General features: G+C 42.9%; 1 long non-coding RNA gene across 1 annotated transcript; it reads left to right on the forward strand.

Annotated features, from left to right (window-relative positions):
* Positions 1-205: 205 nt before the first annotated feature.
* LOC142573078 (uncharacterized) lies at positions 206-3,330 on the forward strand. Its single transcript, XR_012826205.1, has 3 exons — positions 206-641; positions 884-1,060; positions 3,024-3,330. It is a non-coding gene; the product is annotated as an uncharacterized LOC142573078 (long non-coding RNA).
* Positions 3,331-7,002: the final 3,672 nt, after the last annotated feature.

Consider the following 7,002-nt stretch of genomic DNA (forward strand, 5'->3'; position numbering starts at 1 on the left):
ATGTCACATCTGTAAGCAGCACGAACAATAAGTACTTGTGTGCAGCAGTAGTCGGGACTAGTCGAGCAGCTGTTTTAGTCAAAGTGAGCTTCAGTCCTCGACGACACCTCTACACTTTGTGCACATCCATTATTTTGGAGTTTGACTTTTACACTGTGCAGGTGGAAAACTTCATTGCTGACTGCACATTCAACAATCGCTAAAGGCCCAACCACACGCGGTGAATCGTGCGCGCCTGGCTGCGCGTCACGCGTCTGCGAGGCCGTACGCGCCTGTCCTACGCGTCTAGAGAGGGCAGACGCGCAGGAAACGCGCGCGTCAAGGAGGTCTTGATCTTGGGCGTCTGTTTGAGCGTACGCGACGGAAGTGGCAGCTTGTGCACCGACGTCACGTGGGCCGCATGTACACTTCCGGCGGTTCGCAAAGGTTGTTGAAGTTTCAGAATCGTGCGGAGACGCCGGGAGTCGCTGCTGGTTTCGTGTCGATGGAGCACAGAGGCTATGGAGGCGATCAACAACGAAGCGCTGATCGCCTGCGCTGAGGCTCGACCTGCGCTTTGGTAGCAGGCGAAACACAAGCGCCACTAGAACAAGCACTTAACGAGGTGGTCGTGGATCGTCATTCCCAACGCTGCCGAACAGGCGAGTGCTCGGAATTTTATACGGGCGTCACAGCGGAGCAGTTTCAATCGCGATCGAGCCCGATCGGGGTCGGATTTTGTGATCACGATTTCCTGTACCGCGCAATGTGCGTAGAACCGATCGTGATCGAGAAATTTGATCGCGCTCGATCGCCATCGAAAGCCTAGCTGTGTGGCACTGGTATAAGCTGACTCTCTCATCAGCCGATTCGCAGATGTCTAAAACGCGTTTCATCTGTGCAGATGACGTTATCCCAGCGCTGCAGAAGTGATGGAAGTCCGCGGGGAATAAATTTCGGCGCCTGTGAATACGTTTCAGAAAGAAAAGAGCCGCGCCGTGCCAGACGACGTTCAGGACGACGTCATCTGGCTGTTTTTCGACCAGATGATGTTTCTGCGCCACACAATGGAGAGTAGACCGTAAGTGATCTTGAAGTTTCCACCTTAGCCGGCGTGTTAAAAATGAAACACGGGATTTTAGTGCTTTCCCTTTACCACGATAACCGGCGATGCCGTATGTTTGTGTTATAGCTGGCAATGCACCGCACTTATGGGAATCGACTCAATATTGTGCTTACACAAGCAAGTCGACGCACAGTATGCATTATATTCAGCTTTGTCTAATTGGCGATAAAATATTTGTGCTGCATCGCCTCTCCGATTATCGCATATTTCGTTAAATGTGATCCGGTGAGGGGACATACAAGCAGTACAAGAATAGCTTTGTATGTTTATTTAGGTACCCACAAAGCCAGTTTGGCTTTGCAGTGGGGAGCAGAGAAAGCAGAAATACAGGTACAAAATAACAAGTAAAATAGCACTTAAAAACCTAACAGTAAATCATAAGACAGAAGTACAGAGAATATCACATACAAATTAGCAGGATGAATAAAAAGAAAAGGGCTTGCATGATGCACACACAAAAACAAAACACAAAACATGCAAGTAGTTTTTTTTTTATTCTGTGCACTGATCCTAGAAGGCAGCGTGCAAGTCAATGGCCAGTATTTAACTGAGTATTGAATGTTGCAATATTCATGTGTACCTTGGGCACTTCAATGCACAGTTTTAATTTTGCATTTTGTTGCTTGCCAGCAGTGTGCAAATCGGTGCTTCATCACAGACCCTCAAATATTACCTAGCTTGCTTAGGGATTCATTCAGTGTCATCATGCTGTAGGAATAAATGCGCCATAGTACTGACGACATTGTCAGCTCTGTAATTGATAATTCTTTTTGTGTCTGCTCAGCAGTGTCCTTACCTAATTATCAGCCTGCGGTTATTCTGCAGATCCCAGGTGGTGTGGTTACTCGTTTAAGCGAAGCTTTCACGATGTTTGTGGAGAACGCTGTTCCTGCTTAGCAAAATTTTCAAGGAAGGGCTAGATGATCCAGTTTAACACATTCGCACTGTGCAAAAAATGATTATTGAAATTTTACATGCTAAAACCACGATCTAGTTACATTATTTTAATTGGTATTTGCATTACGTCCAGTACTTGTCACTCGTGCAACACAGTAGCCAGTAGTCAGCTGGGATGACCATGGTTCAACGACTACATTAATATCAATATGAGGCGAGCTATTTGGCAAGACAGTAGGAGTGGCGGTAGGAAAGTCCAGAGAAGAGGCAAAAAAAGCTTGGCTGTAAGAAACCTTCTGGAAGGGTTTGCTCGCTAAGGTCGGCTTTGCTGGGCCAAAACACCCTTTACAAGGCAGATGGCAAGAAGGCAAACATTATTAGATGTAACTTCCTAAATACAAACAACAAATGCCCTGATTACTACGTACACAGCTTCACACTGTGTTTAGACGTACATTCAGTTAAGAAAAACAGTTTAGAATGAGATGAAGTTTACAAACAAGTGAAAGGAAAACAAAGTTACAAGCCAAGAACGTTTCCAGTAGAAAAACTAGAACAGGAGAGAGCCTTACAGTACTACTACTCTATGTTTAGAGAGTGCAAGCATAGGTCTTTCAACATGAAATTTATTAAGTGGTTTTACTGAGTAAATGTAGTGGAATGCTTCCTGCTAATTATTTCAAAACTGAAACATTCCAAATATCATGCACTGTTTTGAGTAGAAGTAATCACTAGGCTTTAGGCATGCAGATCTCGTAAGAACTGCTTAAATGCATCACAAGCAAAAACAGAAAAAGATACAAAAGCTACACTTACGCGCATACAGAAACTGTTCATTCTGGTTGTATAGGCAAGCCACTTTTGTCCCTACAAAACTGATTCAGAGCTTCAGTGTACGCTAATAAAATCACACACTAAAACAAATGTGGACGGATTTGAGCCTTCATATATTTTTGCATCCAGACTGGCACATTATTTACACATTGACAGTATGTGCAACCCTTATTACGCTCACATGCAGGATGTCCGCCAACCTTCCATCAGTGCCCCCATCGAGTGAGGAGGGAAGTGCTGCAGACATCTTAACAAAAAATGTGCCAGTTTTCCGATCTGGCAACACTTGGAAGCGCCATCACCGTCAAGTGAAGAGTCACAAGCGCCAGCATCGACTCTGTCTTCGGCGTCGCATGAGTCTGTGGAGTCTCAGGGCATTTTAGAATCTCTTGAATCACCGATGTTTCAAGAAGTTCTGGTTCCTGAGGATTCTGAGGCACACCACAGCAGTCCGCAGTCAGAAGCATCGCTGGCTTCAGCAGGCAGTCGTAGGCTGGGAGGAAAAGGAAAAAGAAAGATTAGAGTCAGTTAATATTGGAGGAATTAGGCAATGTTTCAAGTGCAATCAAAAGATGCAAACCACAGGACGACCTCGAACTTTTGCCGTCTCTCTGCTCAAACACATTAGAGAGGTCAGTGAGGATACGCATTTCGACATGAAAATTACATTGATGCAAGTAGGAGAGTAATTCAAAATTAATGTTTTTGAATGTATACTTTTTGTATAATAAAGCCAAGAGACAATGAAACAAAAGGAAATCTTGATGAATTTAATGACTTTATATCGAAATGGAAAAATAAGGAGGAAAATGAAAGTATATAAGAAGGTAGCTTCTCACTAATGGGAGACAAACCCACAAACTTTGAATTATGCTTGCATTGCTTTACCAGTAGAGCTGCAGCAATGGCTATCCCTCTGCAAACTTTCTTGGGCCTGAATGTGCATGTACTGGATCTCACCCTGGTAGTGTTAGCCAACGCTACTCATGCAAGAACACTCCAAGAGCCTAATCTAGTACACATAAACATTCTATGAAATTGATGGTGGAATAGCCTCCAGCTCAATTGGTTTTGGTTTTAGCTCCCACCAGTGGCAAGTTATATTTTGACCACTTTCATTTCCCTTCTCCTTGTGATGTTGACATTACAAATAAAATGAGTTATTTTCCTTTATGCTTTATATATGTTTCCTTGTCTGTTGTTGTAATGTCAAAGCCCCTCAGCTCTTCTTTTTTGTTCATTTTACATTGTGTTGTATCCATATTTTTGTGCGGTATTCAAGAATTTCATAAAGTTGATATCTGTGGGCCTGGTTGGCTGGCCATTGCTGCTGTAGAGATGTGTGAACATGTTTTAGCAACACACCTACGATAAAGAAGCACTGACTTGCAACTAAAGGTTTGTTGTTGCAAGACAGATGTTTATCGCTTTCATCTGTGTTTACTCATTCAGCCTGTCTTGCAGCAATGAACCTTTTTGAGTTCACCACCTGTGCATGAAGAGTTTGTGCATGCATGTAGAGATGCCTGTACATGCCTGTAAATAAAAAAATGTAATGAACCTTCAACCAGACCCCACTGAAAATTTCGGTTATATGCTGCAAGTTGTAAAGCCTGTCGGGGCGTTCTAGCAGCGCAAGCATTTTTCATATTGTTTTATTATTATTAGAAGAGGTAGCAGAAAGGCAAAAGTCTTGCCACCACATAGCCAGGAGGCAAGGTTCACTGCCAACATAGACAACCTCTACCTCTCCCACAACTATCATCCACAAGCCACATTCCTTGCATTTTTTTTTCTTTGTGTTCCGTGGCTCAGTTCCAGAGTTGGTTTTGCATGTTCTGCATTGGATGTTTGGCCAAAGTCTTTGTACGTAATCAGTGACATTGAAGGCAGCGTGTAAATGAGACATTTATACGTATGACCCTGCTTCACTGGCAGGAAGCAGGGCTACCTGACGGGAGCCGTGAACAGCATGTGAGCTTTAAAAAATTTCTTAAGCTGAAAAAAATGTAAGAAATTTCTGTGGCTGTCGTGCTGTTCTGCAGTTGTTTAATACTTTGCAGGCACGATCGCCACTATATGACTTACACACCACTGCAGAGTCTAGCCGCCTCAATCCCCACACAGTAAGTCAAGGCAACGTCTTTTATGTCTTACCGGGATGCCAAGTAGCTTGAATGCAAGTTGAAAAAAAATTAGTACGCATGTTTCAATTGTTTGAATACTAATTATGATGACATGATTTTTCTTCACAATAATCTACATGGCTGTGGGGGGCCCTTTTCAGGTGACATACGATCAAAATTCATTTGTGTAAGTTAGCTACCACCTTTGTTTAATACTACATGTGCAAGCATACCTCAGTGCATGTTTTACAGGTTGCGCAAGGTCAAAAGCACTGAGGTAGCTATTCTGCGATGCCAGTCGATGGCAGTTTATTTTAGAGTTAGCCGTAACTGTTACACTGGTGATGCAGTAAGTGGAAACTTTCAGTCTCTGTGCTCATGCGATCATTTTTTTCTTGTATTTCTTTTCACGCGCATTGTCAGTACCATCATTACTATTTCTCGTTTTGTATCAGCATTTCGTGTCCCATTTTTTTATGTGTTTATGAGTTAATAAATAGTTAGTTGTGTATAATTCTGTATTCTGTGGAAAGAGAGAAATAAAGATGATTATTAATATATTATTATTATTATTATGTATTAGTATTTTTTATGCACGCTCATTGTCAGTCGTTTCCTTCTTTCTTTTGTTTTGCTTCAATGTTTTGTGGCTCCTTCCTGATTTGGCTTCCAAAAGGCGGCGGGCAGTAATATGTAAATAAAATAAAATAAATGATACATTAAATGACAAAGAAACGGTGTTCTGTATTCCTGCAATCGCACATTATTACTCTAGGGGCAACTGTCCTTTACCAACCTCAATGCTACAGCAAGTCGTTCTCCAGGCTCCAGGGGTTTCTCGAATGTGGTGCTGCCGTGTGAGGGCCTCTGCTAAAAAGCTCAATAGCTTGTCCAAGAGCTGCGGCGCCTTGCGAAAGAACTTGTAGAAAAATCCGTGGTCATCCTGACGTATCCGTTGCATCTGTAAAATATGGTGCATTATTGCCTGGCAGCAAGACCATGCCCTGCCCATATACACGCGCAGGTATCAGGAGCTGTACACTTTTCACAGACACACATGTATAGCCACTAGCCATCATTAATTTTACCCCCTGCTTTGTTTATGTGCTTGAATACAAACAGTGGTTCGGCAAAACAGGAGAGCCAGTCAACGGTATATTAAAATCGTGCGGCCACTGCCAAGAAACTTCCGAAATTAGTCGCACAGAATTTTAACCTGCCCCCCAGGTCACAATTTAATTACATTACACTTCATATTCTACAGTCACAATTCTGAGAGACAGAAAATATAGGAAATCGTATCTCGTCCACAAGCTTCATATAAGACAACCAACACGTGTAAAAAGGTGTTCTTGAATCTATGTGCTATACTAATGGCACAAATATAACTAGCAGTCCTTAGCTTTTTGTAGGGGTGTGCTAATACCGAAAAGTAGATTTAGAATCGAATCGAATGAAGAAAAAATAATCTGGATATCAAATAAAATATCGAATAGCAGAAAATGTATTACAAAACTTAATCCTTACAAATTTTGTGCAAGAAAAGAGGCTGCTACACAAGCTCTGTGTAAACAGTATGGTCTACTGTTAATAATGAAGGGAGCCCCAAATTAGTATTACAGGTTGTCTGTTGAATCAAGCGCTTCTTCCCCTCTGACGCTGAACAGTTAATGACCGTATGTCGTACGGCATACACGGGTTAGACAGACGGCGGTTGAAACGTCGTGAGGTGTTGTCACCACGTATTCAATATACTATCTGTATGCTTCCGGCGGCTAATAAGCCCGATCTTCGCCTATGCTTTCGCGCTTTCCGCACTACACCCTGCTCTTGTCGTTCCCCCTGTTCGCGTGCGTCACGTTATCGTTTCGATCGGTGCTGTCAACCTGGACGAACCTTGCACCGACGACGCGATGCTGTTCTGCGAATTGGGCGTTCGCGCTCTGCGAGTACGATCCCCGCATTACTACTTTAACCCTTTCGCTTATGCGCGCACTTAAAAACGCTGATAAGTAATTGCTGTCCTAACGAAGATAAGTC

Source organism: Dermacentor variabilis, chromosome 2, assembly GCF_050947875.1.
Source record: "Dermacentor variabilis isolate Ectoservices chromosome 2, ASM5094787v1, whole genome shotgun sequence".
Classification (NCBI taxonomy): Eukaryota; Metazoa; Arthropoda; class Arachnida; order Ixodida; family Ixodidae; genus Dermacentor; species Dermacentor variabilis.